Source organism: Platichthys flesus, chromosome 6, assembly GCF_949316205.1.
Source record: "Platichthys flesus chromosome 6, fPlaFle2.1, whole genome shotgun sequence".
NCBI classification, from domain to species: Eukaryota; Metazoa; Chordata; class Actinopteri; order Pleuronectiformes; family Pleuronectidae; genus Platichthys; species Platichthys flesus.
The window spans coordinates 13,680,729-13,699,802 of NC_084950.1; the positions used below are offsets into that span (position 1 = coordinate 13,680,729).

Here is a 19,074-nt window from a genome sequence, read left to right on the forward strand (position 1 = left end):
CCCAAACACCTGGAAAAAACTAAAAGTACTGAAAATCCAACATACATGGAAAACCTGGAAAAAAAACACAACATATAAAAACACTTGGAAAACCAACACACCTGGTAAACCAAAACACCAGGGACAAACATGCTTCCTGGAAATCTATAACAACTGACAGGACAACACACCTGGAAAGACAAAATCCATGGAAAACCATGAAAGACAAAAAAACACTGAAAACACCTTAACAACAGGAAAACAAAACATTGAAACTATAGCAGTCGGAAAAAACCATCACACCTTAACCCCATAACAACTGGAAAAGAAAATAGACATACAAACTGTAACATTTGGAAAACCATATAACAACTGGGAAAAATGATTATAAAGGTTGGATCAGGGAACCAAACTGACTGCAGTAACTGATTTATTTTTTGATATAGTGTATTTTCTATGCCTGAGAAATAAGTGCAGAAGCTTAAAAACTCCCTCTACGTTTCTTTATTTAAAAAATTTTGAATTTTTTCCAGTCTTCGCGTGAAAATGTAAAACATTAGAGATCAACATCAACATCGATGGGCTCTGAGCTCTGTAGTCTGTGTGTGCACTTTTTCTTCTCTTTTATCAGTCACAGCGGCCTCTAGCGGCTTCCAACTGCACGTCAATGGGAGGGCGTGTGCACCGGCTGACGTCACGCGACCGTGGCTGTCGGAGGGGGCGTGGCTTTGTTCTGCTGCAGCGGAGAAATATGACATGGGGATGAGCGAGAGAGAGAAAGGAGAGAGAGAAAGAGGAGAGAGCGAGAGAGAGAGAGAGAGAGAGAGAGAGAGAGAGGTAGGAATTAACGGTTCGTCAGAGGTCTGGACTGAAAACGCTACGATGGGGAGCAATGAGTGAAAACAGCACGGTAAGACACCAGCCTGCTTTAAGAAATACACTTCTTTATTTTATTTCTCCACGCACGCACACACACACACACTCACACGCACACACACACACACACACACACACACACGACAGGCTGATGCATGGCTCAGTGGACAGTGGACACAATAGGCTGCCGCTGCAGACAGGTGCACCTGGCTCTCTGTGCGTGTACGTGCCTCGATGCAATTCAACTTCAGCTTCCGTGCGAAGACCTGTGATTTGGGTCGAAGGCAAAGAAAACATCGAGGCCACAAATCATCTCATCGACGGTTTCTGGTGAGACGTGCGCTTATATGCTGTAAACATGGATGTGCTCTATAACTGTATGCTTAGTCACAGACCTTTGTGATGTAGTGTATATATATTTATGATGTGATGGTAGCCCCCCCCCCCCCCAAAAAAAATGTCCCTTTTAGCTTATTGAGGCTGTGAGGGCTGTAGTTCTCTTTACAGATATGGAATATTAATCATCACAGTGTATTTTGGGCCAGATGGCTTCACATGTAGCTGGAGAGGAAATCATGCATGTTTGAGTAAATCTCAGCAGTGTCTCCATCACCTATCTGTTCCAGTTCAAATGTAGGAAGCCTCGCAAAAGCCTCTGTCTGATTTCATTCTTTTAATGCTGGCCTGGTTCACACTATCTCCCGATTGTGTTTTTGTTGCAAAGGCTCTAATTTTGGACTCCAGCCTTATTTATATCGACATAATAAATCTGTGTTTGTCAGGAATATCAGCTTATATTTGAACTGGGTATAACACCAGAGATGTCTCTCTCGGTTTCTTTTGGGTCATTTGTTGGTGATTTACATCAAATCATCTTGTCGTCAGTGTTACCCACACAACTTATTCAGTCCACCTATTGCCCCTGTCTAAAGTCTCTGCTCGGGTCTTTGAGACGGGCAGCCGACAGTTGTCAAGTCTAATTTGGAGACGGCTCCAATAGACAGGGCAGAGCTACAAAGCAGGGCCCGTGGCTGCCAGGCCCCTGGCATTGCCTGGATGGGCTGAGCCATGCCAGCTCCACAGAGGGCTCCGGTGCAGGAAGGCACTGGGGAGAGGGCGCTTGGCACCTGATCAGTTACCACAGTGAATTCTGTTCCTGTCACTGGTATTTAGCTGCAGAAAAGCAGAGCAGAGATGACGGTTGTTGTTGAACTCATTTAGGCTTTCATGTCACTGCAGCAGTGTCGTTTTATTTCTTCTATTTTCAATTGCTGCAAAATGACTTTCCTGTGCAAACATCTGTGCAATTGCTGAGAAATTACGCTCATAAGCTTTCATTGAAAAAAATAGACGGGGGAAAAAAAAGATTGATTAATCGAAACATTTTCAGTTTACATTTGTTCACGTTTTTCCACTGATGCATTACTCAGGGATCTCGAGGAACGATCTAAATAAATCACCCGGATCCCGAAATGCACCTGTGAAGGGGGATTAAATCTCCTATTTCCTTTCGGAAGAATTCCACATCTCCATGCCTGATTCCTCCAAAGTTTAGTCCTTCAGAGGAGACGAAACGAGTCAAGTGCCCCGTGGTAATCACGGCCCAATCACTGCAGGGCTTTGAAGTTGGCCCTGTTCCTCAGACATCTCTACAGGTGGGGAAGCAATGTTAAGTGTTCTGTCTGCAGGCGGAGGGAGGTCAGCTAGAGGCCATGGAGGCAGGCGGAGGGGCTCCTCTCATGCACACATCAAATTAGACGAGGCTGGAGGGGCGACAGGTCACCTTCCCAGAGTCACTGCACTGTGGTGGTCACAGGCATTGAGCAAACCCATTCTCAAATTTGCGTTTGAATGGAAATATGATTCTGCCCCTCCAAATCACAGACAAATGTAGTTGTAAACCTTGCACCGTAAAGATGTAATAAATCCCTACACCAGTATTCCCTTTCAGGCTGCAGCAGCAGACAGGCTTTAATACATTGACTGCAGAAACCATCTAACAATGATTTATGGACTTTTTTATAGTAAAGCTGGATTCGACAGTGTTTATCTTCAAGGCTTGAGCTTGTGTTTCTATTTGTCGTATTTTGATATGTGAGTTGCAGGAGTGGAACAGAGGGGGTCTCCCTGTGGCTTGTGACCATTGTCTTATTTGGGTGACTAGACGTTACCTAGGTCATATGTTGAAGCTAGAGAACATGTGTTATAATCTGGACGAGCATTTATTTGGAAACGATGACCTACACACTCACAACAGCTTGCTGATTGGGTCTTTTGATAACGACGTGCCTTAGGTGATTCGTCAGGCTCCTATCACGTGACCCCTTCCGGAGGAAAACAATCATAAAAAGCCTCGGCAACCAGTGTAGAACGCACACAGTGGTCACGTGATATTACCGTTTTTTTGGCATGGACCTATATTAGAATGGATACAGAGCCAAAAAGCTTTTGTGGACAGAGATGGTTTTAGTTTAATGTATAAAGAAGGGGATAAAGAAGGGGCAACCAGTGTGGCTGACTGTGAGAGGCTGTGACACCTGTCAATCAAGCAGAGAACTGCAACAAAGACCTTTTTAATATTGTGTTACTGAAAGGAACGTTCATTAATAGAGTTGTCCTAAAGCAAACGTCTGTTTTAAAACGTCAGCGTTGACGCACAGAAGCTGCTGTTGGATCTCAGATGTTAGTGCCGAACCTCTCGGAGCCCAGTCTGGTCATCCTCATCTCCCACCTGAAGATCAGGTTGTTGAATTCAGATGCTGAGACAGACACATACCAGTGTAATACACAGCTGAAAACCATTGGATTATAATTTATGTAGGATTTTTTAAATATCACTACAATGTGCTTTGCTTCTCTTGACAAACTAAAACTTTAACATCATATGCAAGGATTTTCTCTTGAAAACTATATAATCAGTAATGACTGTCAAACTAGATACTAAAATATATGACATACGTTCTCTGTATGAATTTGTTTTTCAAAGGGTTTAGCCTGAGCCAGGCCAAACAACAATGATAACAATCATCATTTCCCTAAAGCATGCAGCTGTTAAAATACATTGTATCATATAAGATATTATTTTGAATGCACTGGTATGGGACCAGCTCTCGTTATTGACCAAAGCACAAAGTCTAGTTTTCGGTATTGGGAACGTCTTTGAATTACTCATAATGAGAATCCACAGATTTTGTGTTGGTGTGTGACAGCCATGGTCTGCATATGTGCACAAATGTGTGTGTCTTCACCTCCTGCACCTGACTGAATGTGTGTTGCTCTGCTCGTCTGGTGCTCAGTCTAGACTCAGGCTGGCTGTTTGAGACGCCATTGTTACGTTCTCCCCTCAAGGCCCAGTGGGCACAGCCATCCCCTGTCCAGTCTCTAATCAGCAAGGGAGCAGTTTTTAAATCAAACAGAACTCTGTTGAACAGGATAACCTTGGTGACTCAATTTAGATTCATGCGGGTCCACTGTGTAGGTAATTTTCATTCATTCAGGGAAAGAGGTCAGGCCTCGTCTTCTTTGCAAAACCCAGCTGAGTTGGTTGGAAACTTAACTTGATGTAACTCCATTTTGTCTTGCAGTCTATTTTTTGTTTCAGGAGATTTTAAAAAGGAAAATGCAGGTTAGGCACGTCGTGGAAAAAGGAAGATCAGTAGTGCTGTTCAGCTCGCCCTCTACGTCATTCATTTCCTTAAGTAGAGAAAGTGAATGCTGTGCTATCTCACACTGTCACTGCACTTTCTTTCATTTTTACTCACACTTCTCATAAAATATCTAAAAAAAACATGCATTTATGTAATTCTGGGAAGTAATTTTTCCCTTTCCATCGACTAGTAATGAATCTATCATTGATGTTGTCTCCTTTCTGGTGAAATGAAGAAGAGATGTGAGATGACTCAAGAGGGCCACGAAGTACGGTTGTTTTTGTGGACTATATTTATCTTGTGAAGTTCTGCAGGGAACCTTTTTTCAAGTTGCTCCCTGTTAGCAGTCATACTTTTGTATACATTTAGTACATTTATTTTAATCACACATTTATGCAGCACTTTTTCACACACCATTCATCAACAGAGCAAGAGAACATGTTGATGACGTTTCTAACAGTCGATAGACACAAAACTGGAAAATTTAAATGAGAACAAATGTGTCAGGATGGAAGAGAGGTGTCATACATGCAGAAGAAACCAACAAATTAGACAGACAACAACACTTGATAGGTTTTGGTGAAAATATAATTTCCACAGTGCAGTTTTCTACACTCCCTTCCTGCATCTACTGCTCTACTCTAATGCTCAGGAGATTTTCCTGTTGTTTTGAACGTATCTGGCCCGATTAAGATTAAGATGCGTTTATTAGTCCCAAACACATGCACAGGCACACTCAGGCAGGTAGGGAAATTTAATCTCTGCTTTTGACCCATCTGGTGCAGGACACACAGAGCAGTGAGTGACCATGTACGGCGCACGGGGAGCAGGGTGCCTTGCTCAGGGACACTAGACAGGGTAGGGAGAATCCTCTTGGATTTTTGGGCAGATCAATCCAGGTTCGTCTTTTATTGTCTCTCCGTGGAGTCGAACCAGAATAGAACCAGAGGCCTTCTCCATAGTCCAAGTTTCTGCCACTAGACCATCGCCTCTCCGAGCATCTCCTGCTGCGTTCTTAATATCTGAACGAAAAGATCTGAAAAAAAGTCCCTTCCCAGTTGTGTGGACATTCTCCAGCGTTCATGTCTGATAATGGCCCTGGATTCTGAAGGTTTCAGTCATGGTCTATTTACGTCGTTGGCTGTTGTCACTAGTTGTAACAGCAAGTGCAGTTAAAGGGATAGTTTTCCGAAAAATGGAAATTCACTCATTACCTACTCATCACTATGCTGATGGAGGACTGGGTGAAGTGTTTGAGTCCACATAACACTTTAGAAGTCTCAGGGGTAAACAGTGCTGCAGCCAAAGTGACCCCTTCTCAAGACATAAGAAAACAACAGAGACAAAAATCAACATGCCTCCATACTGCTCGTGTAGTGTCATCTAAGTGTTTGCATGCCCCGGTATTCATATTTGACTCGAAACAGCGTCATTTACACCATGTTTTAAGCCTAAAGGTCCACTACCGGAAGTGTCATTTTTCAGTGAACCATCCCTTTAAGCACAGAAAGGTCTCCAAAGTCTGCAAACAGTTGAAGTAGCTACTGGCACTCCAGCACCTACAATAAAAAGCACCACAACGAGATTTAGAGCATCCATCCATCCATGATCTACAGGTATAGTGCTCATCCTTTGATGGTCGTGGGGGAGCTGGATACAATCCCAGCTGACATTGGGTGTGAGATGGGGTACACCCTAGACATGTCGCCAGACCAACACAGGGCTGACATACAGAGACAAGCAACCTTTCACCCCTACATTAACATCTGTGGGTACGGACTTTCCAGATTTATGCTATTGTAAATGTTTGATTTAAGGAAAATCTCTTTCTGTAAAACAGGAAATCAGATGATAGACTGTACGGGGGAAACATCCCTGTTGGTTGTAAAACACATTCCGATCGTGGAAATCCTTTGACCGATGAAGGGGAAACATTTTGCATGCTCTCATCATCAGTTACCACAACATAATCTGTCAAATGTCAGTTACTGTCTGGGTATGACACATCTCTCCTCCACATTGCACCCCCGCCCACTGAATGCCCTCCCTGTGGGTGCACTTAAACCAGGCTTGGAGAACATGCATACAGCTAAGTTACTGACAGTGAGGATTTTTTGTTTTCCGAGAGGCCGATGCAAAAGTTTGTGTGGGATACCTTTGTGGATTTTAGCTCCATTACCTTCTGAAATATGTTGGTTGTTTTAGGGCTTCAAAATCAATGGTAGGCGGTATGGTGGTGCAGTGTTAAGCACTGTTTCCTCTCAGCAAGTAGGTTCTTGATTCTAATACTAGTTTGGCCGGGGTCTTTCTGTCTGTCTGGGTTTTCTGCAGGTACTCCGGCTTCCAACCACAGTCCAAAGACTTACAGATTGGGGTAAGGTCAATTCAAGACTTTACATTAACCGTAGGTGTGAATGTTATATCCTGTGGACCTGTCCAGGATGCACCCAACCTCTAACCCCATGTCAACTAGGTTTGGCTTCAGCTCCCCCTCCACCCTCAGAGGATAAAGGGAATAGATAATGGATGGATGGAAAATCCATTGTGGCTATAGGTAATGGGAATAAATGACACAGGCATCAAATTCATAGTTAGCATGAGCTCCACTTCTAATTTTAGCTTGTTGCTGTCCACAGTGAAATGCAGGAAGCGCTTGGGGCCCTGTAGTTCGAGTTTGTGGTTGTCCACCCGTCCGTCTCTCCGTCCCCTCTTGTGATTGCGATATATTGGGAACACATGGAGGGGGTTTTATGTCATGTGGCACAAACATTCAATTGGACTCAAGGAGGAACTTATTGTAATTTAGAGGTCAAAGGTCAGAGGTCAGCTTCATTGAGTTCCTTATGCATTCATTATGTTCTGAGAAAACATTCTTGAGGCCATTTTTCAATGGCAATGCCCCTCAGGATCAGAAGCGACCGTAGTAAACATTCACATGTTGAGCACTCGATCATGAAGAAGTCATGTAACAGAAGCAGTTGTGAGACAATAAAGTAGGTGTAAAAATGTATTAAAATATACATCTTGCCCTAACTTTAAGTAGAATGTTTTTATTGATTTATTTGTGTTTTTTTTATTAGCAAAGTAGTGGGCAGGTGTGTGGGAGGGCATTGCAGCTCCATCACTAGCATCCTAGGATTGTTTTCACAGAACATTATGCAGTGTTTTCCATTAATTATCTATACTGTGGCGGCCTGTCATATTCTTATTTGTCCAACCTCAGTTTCACAATAAACCAATTTTTTTTCTACAATTCTAATCATAACCTTAGAGATCTAAAACTTGTGGGCACCGCTTTTTGCCTTATGCTCACACATGCTGTCGTTTTCTTACCACGAGCTACTGCATGCTCACGCTATGGTCCTTACCCATAACATTTTTGTTGTCCGCGCAGTCAGACCTAATTGTTACAGCTGCAGTTGTGGCATGCAATGCAGTTCTTTTTTATCATCTGAGAACTTGTCTTTCACTCTTACGTTTGTGGAGCTGTCATTCGGAATCTGTCGGGCGTGAAAGTGACCTTCGTGCATGTGCACCCCTGTTACCACTATAGATTGAATAAATTCTGTGGGAAACGCTGTCATGATGTCACCGTGGGGCTGACCACCGACCAGCAAAAATGATTTAATTTGTCAGTGTCATTCCCTCTGTTGATGGACAGGAGTTGCTCAAGTGCATGGAAGCAGCCTGAGCATAAGGGATAAGGACTCAAACTGAATCACAGGACATTTGTTCAAATAGCTGGATATGTGAGAGCAGAAAAACAATGTTGAGCAGGAGCAGAGCAAATTTGCACGTGAGTGGCTTCTGTTTAAAAGAGAGGGCAGCGTTTTGAGGGACGGCACTGCAAAATGTGAGCGTGAAATGAAGAAATAATGCTCTCAAAATGAAAAACCAGGCTGTTGAATAACAATAGGAGAGAAACTCCATAATATTGCTCTCTCCACCTACTTGAATGTACACACACACAAACATGCAAGTACCCACGCACAGAATCAATCCATCCGTGATGCCATGCTGGACGATACAGGTAGTGTGAGATAAAAGCATTAAACCTTTTTATACAGTTTTATTTTTAATAATAGGACATTCTGAATGTTCTGTGACTAAAGCAGAGTTTAAGGTTAATACAATTATTTCTTTACATTTCAGATGCTTGTTCAAATCTGCGACTGGGAGAATCCTTGCTGCCATGACATTGTGCACTGATTTACTCTGAATGCTATTGTCCTGTACTTTTTCTGGATAGCAAAATGAAATAATCAGATTGACAAGAGCACAAGTACTGTTTAGCCGCTAAGCTTGTGTGTGTGGTTGTTTGTGCGTGTGTGTCTGTGTGTTTCATTTCTGAGAGAAGACATTATAACCTTCTATGCAATCAGGCTGGGAGGTTGATTTAAATGTTCCTGCATCGATTTATAAAATCCTGAGATCAGTCTTTCATCGTATACCTTTCACAGTCTATGGCCTTTACCTGTGGATTCATTAAGCTTTTACTGCACTGGTATTAGATCGGCGCTCTTTAACTGTTGGTCTTTCGTGGTCGGCCTTCTTGCACAATGAGATCTGGCCTCGCAAGGGACATAAAACACGGCTGGAGCTGCGGCGGCAGCGGCAAACATCTGGATGGGTTTTGTATATTAAAACTACGAAGACAGCGAAGAGGTGGAAAAAACGTTATCGTCAGTAACATCTGTTAATCTGCAAGGATATAGACCTTTACAGCGTTATAGAAAATGATGGCCTCTGAATCCTCAGTAACAAACCAGAACTACACTGTTAAAGTGGCATGCATACATTTCAGTTAAGTGGTAATCTCAAACAAGTGAAACATGACGTCACTTACATACAGTTTCTCTTCTGATGCACGCAGTAATCGTTTTGTGTGTATCCTAAACAGTGTTGTGCAAGACACAAAATCAGTGGATGCAGGCCAAAGACATTGTGTGTTCGTCACTTGAGAGGACACCCTCCCTCAGCACAAACTCACATAGGAAACACCAGCTGGCTTCAGCTAGTTGCTGTGTTAATCTCACATACAGATCAGAACATACAGATTCAGAAAACAAGCAGTTCTCCATGTTTCTTCTATACTTACACTCATCTTGAATATACCTATGGCTGCAAAGGATGTATTCACAGTTTCACTCTCTATAGCATCAGCTTCAAACCAACAGAAAGTCAGGAACCCTCTGCTTTGGTAAGGCGTCAGTCTGTGGTCACAGCTGACAGCTCGTGGCACTCTGCCGAAAGGGCCCAGTCGGGAAAAGGGGCATTGGCCGCTGTGGTAGGGGGCTGGAGGGATTGACATTTTAAGGGGTTATGATCTTCTCCTGTGCCCTTCAGAAACCCGCTCTTTGTTTGTGTGCATTCTGCAAATACATATGAGAAACTGTTACTTTGCTAAAATAATGTATTACTTGTTGTGAAAACACGTTTTTTTGGGGATGATAACTTTCCTGTCATTTCTAACTAACGACTGTGTCTGTAAATAATTGAAACCACAGGTAAAGCAGTAAAAGTTATGGCTCTGTTGGTAAATTAACATTATTGCTGATTCCTGTTGTTCATAGGCTGGACTTTTTTACTTTTTTAATAGAGACGGTTTTGTTTTATTTGTGGCTTTTCTCATTCCTCTAGTGTGTCATTAAGTCTGCAAAGATTGCCAGCCCAAAGTCTGTGGTAAAGGGAGCTCATCTCTCCCACACAAAACCCTGTTCCTGAAGCTCCCCAAACCCCTTGTCAGCAGTCTGGACCATACTTCCGCACATTTGCATAATGTACGCTAGCAGCTAGTCTGACAGGCCTCCGGCCAAAGCCAGGTGAAGTAAGATAGAGGCTGACGCAGTTGGCCAATCACAACAGAGCGGGCCAGCTGGCCAATCATAGGAGAATGGGCATTATCGGGAGGAGGGGGGGCTTAAAGAGACAGAACCGAACCATTTCAGACGGAGTCTGATAAGAGGAGCTGCTGCAATTGCCTGTATGAGGTTAGTGATTGTTTTCAGAACATTTTCATATTAAAATAATGGACCTATATATGTCTCCTTAAACTAAAATGGAAGGTTTTCTTGAAACAGCAGTGTCTCTCGGATACACAGGCTGCTTGTGCTGTCCACTGCAGCGTTTATCAGAGTTTACCTCAAATATTAATGTGATGATGCATTTAGAGCAAATTGACAACAACCCTCCACTCCGTGCACTGCTGTGCTGGCAGTGTGCAGTGCAGCAATGAGATGTAAAGTGACATTAATGCCTCCAGCAGCATCTTTCCCACAGCATTTGGAAGGCTGCTGCACAGAAGCTGGGCTTCTTTTAAGTTTAGTGGAGGATAAGAGAGTCAAAGAAAAAGTGTGTGAGTGTTTGTGCACAGCTTTATTGCAGATGCTGTCTAGAGGTCAAGACTTCTGAGTATTACACTGGCTCTCTTGCGTTAGCCAGGAGTGGTTAGTGTATCAGTGGCATGCAACCTAGTCACTCCTTTCACCTTGTTGTCTTTCTCGCAGTCGATCTCTCCATTTTACTTGTTTCTTAAGTGGGACCCTGCGTTTGATTTTTCACACCAAGTAAATTCCTTTCTGTGGGCGCTGAAGTCAGGGAACGTCTCACTGGTGAGTAGAGCATAATGGAGGGAGTCTCTACACTCCAAGATGGTTATTGGAGACAGACAGACAGACAGAGCAGGAGCTCTCAAAAATCCAAATGGCTAAACTTGATGACCCTGAAGAGCCCCAGCATGAACATGTTGCCCCAGGCACTGATTGAAACACGTCGCTGCCGATCATATTGTCTAGCATCTGGGTACTGCATGCAAACGTTTGCTGCCACATGTAACTAGTGATGCACGTACACAATCACCATAAATACAAGCTTACCGTTGTGGCTTCAGGTGGAGGAGGAGGAGGAGGAGGAGGAGGAGGAGGAGGAGGAGGAGGAGGAAGGACAGGGATTGAGGTTGGCTGACTGATATGAAACCTGAATAGCAAGTGGTACGTCAACTCTCCATACAAATTCTCTGATTGAATCTTGTGCTCTCAAGCAGGGACTTTGAAAAAGTGGAAGTGCTTAGTGTGTAGTTTGCTGAGACATGATGATATCCCATTACATGAATTTACCATGCCAGTTAAGTGTGCTGTGTGAGGAAGCATGCTAATGGGTTGTGTTGATTATTCACTACTGATGCAAGGTGGAAAGGAAAAATCAGTTTGACTGGAATTGTGCTCATTTCTTTTATAACGTGCAATTACCCTAAAAGTCTGATATATTATTAATAGTGTTTTCCATTGTTTCTGCCTTTTTTCATTGGACTACATCAACTAGTGCAGTGGTTGTTGTAAACAAGCCTGTTTGGAATGGGCTGTTGTCTTGTCCTGCATTATTGCTCCGGAGCTACTTCAGAATTGTCACTTTTTTATTGTTTGTGTGCACAGCTTTTTATAAACAGTCCATGGTGCAGAGTGAAGTTCGATAGCTTTTCATGAGTTCATCCCTCCTGGTCAAGCTTTTTAATCAAATGAAATTGAATCTGCTTTATTACTGTTCACGTGTGTGGTTTGCATATGAACTTGTTTTATGTAACTGGTGTTATTTTTTCATACACTGCATGTCAGCTATTTCAGAGTCTGTTAAACAGTTGACACAATCTTCAGATCTCTAATAAAAGCTCTCATACTCCTCTCGGTGTAGAGCACAGCTGGCGCAAAACAAATCGTGTGCTTTCACTTTGAAAATGAATTGCAACGAGGAGGAAGTGATTTTATGAATTTTGTTGACATGCCGGAGATCAGCACCAGCGACTCCCATGAATGTCTGTGTCAGTCCGACATGGTGAGTATAAGAATTCAAATTATTGAAATGATCTGGCGGGACAGATATTAACGGCCACTGGCTGCCAGTTGCCAACCAGCTAGTTGTTTATCTCCGGACATTGAAGAAGACTTGTTTCAACTCGTTCCACACTGACACACTACCCCGCTCCCCCCCTCTGACTGCTACAGAGCGCCGGCCGCTTGTTTATTCAAATCTTTATTAATATTGAAGGTATCTATGTTCAAATCGAACCGAATTTGACACTGAACTTCCTCAGCCAATTTTAAATACGCCAAGTGTCAATTTGGTGAACGGTTTGCGAGATATGTGGGAAAGACAGACAGACAGATGGTTGTGGAATTAGTAGGTTGATAATAGCTGTGCATCAACGCCGTTCAGAAACTGTTGTGTGGTTTTAGTGTTTCCATTAAATTAGCAGCGCTGCTTCTATTGTTGTAGGAAAAAACAGGCCGTTTTTTTTCCCCTCTGGCCATAACTGAGAGAGTGGGTTGACATTTTGCTGTACACAGGCATGTGAATAAGTTCTGGATAAGAATGAATCACATCTTTTATTAGCTGTCTTCGGTATTTTGGCAGTCCTTGGTAGAAGCACTCGCTCTGTTAGCTGTGAGATTGGTAAATACACCAAGGGCACACTGAATGGGGTTGAGAGCTTTTTACACACACACACAAACACACACACACACACACACACACACACACACACACACACACACACACACATGCATGTTTATGTTCTCACACATTTCATACAGGATGTTGAACCTGGCACTTTCAGGCTGATGGTGCTTGGCCCCTCAAACTGCAGCTCAGCTCACACACTGGCATTGAAGCCCCATTTGACCCGATGGAGTTTTGAGATTTTATTCCATGCTCGGGTTGAAGAATCCAACATATTCCGTCGAACGCTGGAAGGATCAGGAGTCTTTGAGGTTTCAGGAACTTCAATTTGTGTTTAACCACAAGCCTGCATCGTATGTCCATCCCTTGCAGAACGAGTCTTTTGCCACTATTTTGTAAACCGGGCTAAATTTTCAGGTCGCAGACGTCCTATTGACACTTTGGATTGTCGCCACCTGCTAAACTGGAGCTGTGAAGAGAGTTAGTCCTCAAAAAGCAGTATGCATTAAATCATTCAATGAGATTAGCTATCTTATTCAAATATTTAGTCAAGCCTGAACAATTTATCAGCCGATCTGAGCCACAAATAACATTATCTGCATTTAGGCTTGCTGACATGCACCAATATGAAAGTTTTATTTTGCAGAATAAACAATGCAGAAAATATATGCATTTAGTTTCTACCTCCACTTGGGAAATTTCGTTTTGTATTTGTTATCAGGATTAGGTCAAAACTAGAGAACAGTTTTATTTTTCCATGAAATTCTGTTGTAGGAATAGGACATCACCCAAGGGATAAGTCATTCGATTTCGGTGCCGGTTTGGATCAGGCTGCTGATCCAATATGTTTTAATTCACTTCATAGTGAGAGTGTGTTTTTCAACCTTTCCCTTGATTTTCTAAGAGAATAGTTTCTGGATCAATTATGGTTTCATAAAGGGACTGTACTGAGTGCTTTTCTAGATATGTATGTGTTTTCTTTCTATCTATAGTTATTTATAATGAAGTTTATGGTTAAAGCTTCAATTACATTTCTTAATTGTGGATGGCAACATCTTCTTCACGACCATTTTTTTAATATCTGCAATGGCTGATATATCAGTATTGGTAATATGGCAGATGTGGCCCCAAAAAACATGAAATGCCGCCATACTGCTCCTGTCCATAAGCACCGCCATTTGAATTGTCGTTTACAACATGTTTTAACCTTTCAGTTTTTGGTGAGTTATGTTTTCATCATACAAATACGATTATATACTATGAAGATAAGCAGATGTGTTCATGAACAACAAATTGGCTTAATCAAATTGGCCCATCAAAGATAAAGCCTGGCTGCCTCTCCTCCTCTCCTCCTCTCCTCCTCTCCTCCTCTGCTCCTCTCCTCTCCTCATCTCCCATCCACTCCTCTCCTCCTCTCCTCCTCTCCTCCTCTCCTCCTCTCCTCCTCTCCTCCTCTCCTCCTCTCCTCACCTCCCATCCACTCCTCTCCTCCTCTCCTCCTCTCCTCCTCTCCTCCTCTCCTCCTCTGCTCCTCTCCTCTCCTCACCTACCATCCACTCCTCTCCTCCTGGCAGGAGGTGGGTTGGAGGCTGACACCAGATGTTCTGCCACTGGCAGATTCAGCAGCTGCTCGCACAGTGTGACATCCAGTCTTTATAAAAAGTTACAATTCGTCCGCCATCATCAGACCAATCAATTTTACACTGTGTCAAGTCAAGATGGTCTTGCAGCAGGGGAGCGGCGTGATCAGACACCTTTATCGTGACAGGGTTTACTTTGTATTCAGTAAGAGATTGTCTCCCTTACCTTCATCAACATCTTGAATGCTTCAGTAACAGTCTTTTTACTCAACCGATGTGGATTGGGGATTTTGGGGCTGATACTAATACTAGTTAATTATTATGATCAACATAAATGCACATGTTTTCTGCATTTTTTATTTAGTAAAATAAAAGCGTTCATATAGTCGCAAATTGGCAATCATAAACGCAAATATCGATATATTACTCTAACAACGAACCGATAAATTTGTAACCCTCCAATTTTTACCTTTTAGAGTGAGGTGTGTAAGATATTGACTCACCATCACAAATGAGTTTATATTGAGCAAATATGTTTGGAATATTGGGCATTTCTTTCATCAGGGAAACTGGTTTACTGTTATGTGACTCGATCTCTGCAGTGACAATTTTGAGTGGGACTTTATTTTAAACTAACTTAAGGTGTCACCTGATAAGTTTTGCTGTGAATTTAATTATAAAAAGGAATAGTGTATTAAGTTGTACAATATTGATGTGTTTAGTTTGTTCTTTGTTCCACCCCAGCACAGTTTATACTTATGCTCTACTCTCCCCTTCACATTATTGTAAAAGGGTTTTTGAAATGGAGAAAAATCAGGAATAGAGTCATCCAGACAATGCAGGTTTAGAAGGAAATTGATTAGCCTTAGAAAAATATACCTATCAATGACTGTATGAAGGGTTTTCCCAAACTGTATCCCTTTTATTGTTTTCACCAAAAGCCAAAATAGAACCAGGTAGTGAAAGCTTTTAACTCCAGATGTATATGATGCTGTATAGGATTTACTTCATGGCCATTCTCCAGCTGTGGGGGAGCTGCAGTGCAAAGAGTAGAGTGAAAGTGTTTGTACAGTATATTCACCTCCCACCTACTCGACGTGTATAGTGGCCTCGCATGTGGGCGATCACCGCTCACTATGGAGACAATTATCTCTGCTATAACTCATCCTATTACGGTCCAACTGCTACATACGTACGTTCACATCATGGAAATACAGCCTGTGGCACATTTGCGTGGAGAACAGATTCTGTATTAAATGACAAATAAGCATCTGTCTGTGAGGAAGAAACTGTGCATCATTCTTCCTGTATTTGTATGTGTGGCACTCTGAAGCGTTCAAGGAGTCGAATCCCTCATCAAGTTTTATCGAGTCACACTTTTTAATCAGCCAACTGGTTTACAACTTGCCGTTTAAAGTAGTGACACTTCTAACTATGCTTTAGAGAAAATAAGAGTAGTGGGCGGGGAGCTGCTGTGAAGTATTACTATGCATAGTGTGTAGGGGTGATTTTGCATTGAATTGTAGTTTGTGTTGAGCTGCTGTATTTTGAAGCTGGATTAATTGTTCCACAGGTTCAGAAGAGATACTGTATTTTAAATTAAAAAAGGGAAATTAGATTTAAACATCTATAAAGCCTCATCTGAAGAATTCACTAAGGTAAAATTATTGTCCTGTGCTATAAAGTTTACATAGAGGACGAGATGTTGAATGTTTAACTAACTAACTGCATTTTTAATGTGACTTTCTATTGGTCAATAAATAAATCATCTGCATTTCACAACTCAGTGGGTTAGACCCCGCACCTCCCCATTTCTCGGGCAGAGGAAATTATGTTTTCATTTCTGATTGTCTGTTTGTCTGGCTTATAGCAGGATAACGCTTTGAAACTTGGTGAGGGAGGGACATTGGCAAAGGAAGAACCCATTCAATTTGGCGTTGATCCAGACAAAGGTTTTTATCTAAATTTTTTACTAATTTCCCAGAGAATAGTTCATGAAATCACATTTATGCTTCTGATCTCTATACGTCTTGGACTGGCTGGCCTGATGTGCTCTATAGTGCCATTTGAATCCTTCTCCTCGCATCAAGGTTGTGTCGGCTGTCTGTGAAAACCAACATGTATTTGAGTTGACAGACATTAAGCAGGTATTTTATTGACATCAAGTCTGATGCCAAAGGCTGCATCTGACGGTAAAATGAATAGTTATTAAATTAACTCACAATTTGACTCTTAAAATTAACATCAATCTAAGACTCTGTGGTTTCATGATGCAGTGTTTTGAACCAGCAGTGTTTTGTTTTGCGATAACTGAAGGTGAGCTGGACAATTGAGAATCTACTTTGTGTTTTTCAAGGTCTATGTGTTGTCATAAATATGTAGGGGCTGCGGGCAGAGCGCTCGCGGGTCAGTGGGTCAGTAGAGATAAACAATGTAGTGTGTGTGTGTGTGTGTGTGTGTGTGTGTGTGTGTGTGTGTGTGTGTGTCTGTTTGTTCATAAGGACATTAGAGAACTTTACTCTGTTGTGTTGCTGATATGTCTGCACCTGAGACCGGTTATTGCAATATTATAAGAGACAAGGGTGGACTAACTTTGTTACTTCTGCTTGATCATTTTTTCCCCACATGTAATCTGACTTAGATAAGCAACTTAAGAACAACCTGCTTATGGGTAGTGTGATAAAAGTTGGAAGATTTGAGCCTTTCATACACAAATTGAAATCAGCGTTTATTTTTTGCCGTTATGAAGCGGTTTATTTTATAGAAATATGTAAAATGCCCCTTTTGCCGTCGGACATTGTGTGACAAACTCAATGGCAAACTTTTATTATTCTGATCATTTATCCAGATATTTGAGTTGATCAATACAATTTTCACAAAGATGTTCAAATGCAGAAAAAAAGTTGCAGTCATCTTTACAGTTGATGTGGAATAATCATTCATGTTTATTTTCTTTATTCAAGTTCTATATTTTTGGTTGTATTGTTGTTTTCTGTATAATTTATTCTGATTTATGGTTTAACTGTTTATAAAGGGTTTACCTGTATGTATATATTGATATCGTTATCTGTAGTTTATTGTTCCACAGTTGTTTTTCAGGCTAAACTACAGCAACAAACACCTAATTGTGATGGGAACCAAGTTGCTGTAAGAGATAATTTACAAATAAACAGAGGACACATACAGTAAATGAACCTTTTAACGCTCCATGTGAATAATGCATGACGGAGGGATACTTCAGCCCCACTTGGGGGGGGGGGGGGGGGGGTGACTCCTACTGCTCAGCACTTGTCTTCTACTGAAAGTGTGGTGCGATCCAGCGGAGGATGGCAGAATATCCACAGAACTCTCATTGTGGCTGCTCTCACACATACATTCAGAATCACATCTGTGCCTGCTGCGTCATGCAGAATCATCCTCGAACACAACAACCCACCGGTGACCTTCTTTGCCTTCTCCCCACATCAGCACGTTAGCGTTTCATTACGTAAAAGCACAGATCGTGAGGCTAGCGCTGCAATTTTTTTTTTACCATGTTGTTGTTGGTGTCACATTCACACCTGCGTCTTTAGTGTGAGAACATGAAAATGTAAGTGTAGGCAGGGTCTTGGGGAAGAAGGCAGTTCTTTAAAATGATGATACTACATAAACTCCAGGTTGTTTTAGAAACTAGTGCAGTGCCCGTTCTAAACCTGCTGGTTTATTCTGTGGCTGTTTGCTTGACCTGTGTTATTGCTCTGGAGCTACTTCAGAATAATTGTCATTAGTGAGTCCTCCTCAAACAGTTCAACTATATACTGTCACTTTTTATTGTTTCTGAGCTGGACGTCGTGTGCAGCATCATCCTACCAGGTTTATCTGTGATGAAGATTTTATAGTCAATGTTTTTTTATAAATGAAACTGAATTGACTTTCTGACTCTTCACATGTGTGCCTTATATATAAGTTTAACTGAATAAAATGTTATTTCAGAATTATCGTTAGAAATATCTAAGAAGAAATGATGCAGCTTCCCTGTGACCATACACCAGCTGACGGGTGTCGTTACACACATCACACTGACACCTTTCATTAAAAAAGATGGAAACTTAGGAAATTAATCTATGATCTTCAGTCAGTCACATAATAATGAAATGTCAGCTGACAAACTGGCCTCTGAGTGACACATAATGAAAGAAATGGCCTTTTGGATTAGCGTATGAACACTGATGCAGGCGCAGGCGTGTACGGTTGGGTTTTTCACAGCAGCTTTGAACTGATACGCCCAATCAGGACAAAGGGTTCGTAACCTTGTGTTTCGGGATGATAACTTTCTGTGCTTCTCTCTGTGTTTCAGGGTCCTCTGCTTCCCCAGGGTCTTCCTCTGCACTGTTTCCTCTGAAGCCATGGACTAGAGCTGTGTCTGGTCCGGACAGTCCTGTGGCTATCAGATGGCTCCTCAAACACACTCAGCGAAAATACAGAAAGTAGGTTTGACACAGAAAAATGTTCAATGGCAACCATCTGCTGCACATTTTCACAGTTTGAGGCTGGAGGTATTC

General features: G+C 42.1%; 1 protein-coding gene across 1 annotated transcript in view; it reads left to right on the forward strand.

Moving 5' to 3' along the window:
* The first annotated feature begins 787 nt into the window (after window positions 1-787).
* The window catches only part of otud7a (OTU deubiquitinase 7A), a 41,391-nt gene continuing 23,104 nt past the window's right edge, over window positions 788-19,074 (forward strand). The window contains exons 1-2 of the mRNA XM_062390874.1: window positions 788-889; window positions 18,870-18,999. The gene's annotated coding sequence lies outside the window, so the exon portion shown is untranslated. The remainder of the gene's footprint in view (window positions 890-18,869; window positions 19,000-19,074) is intronic.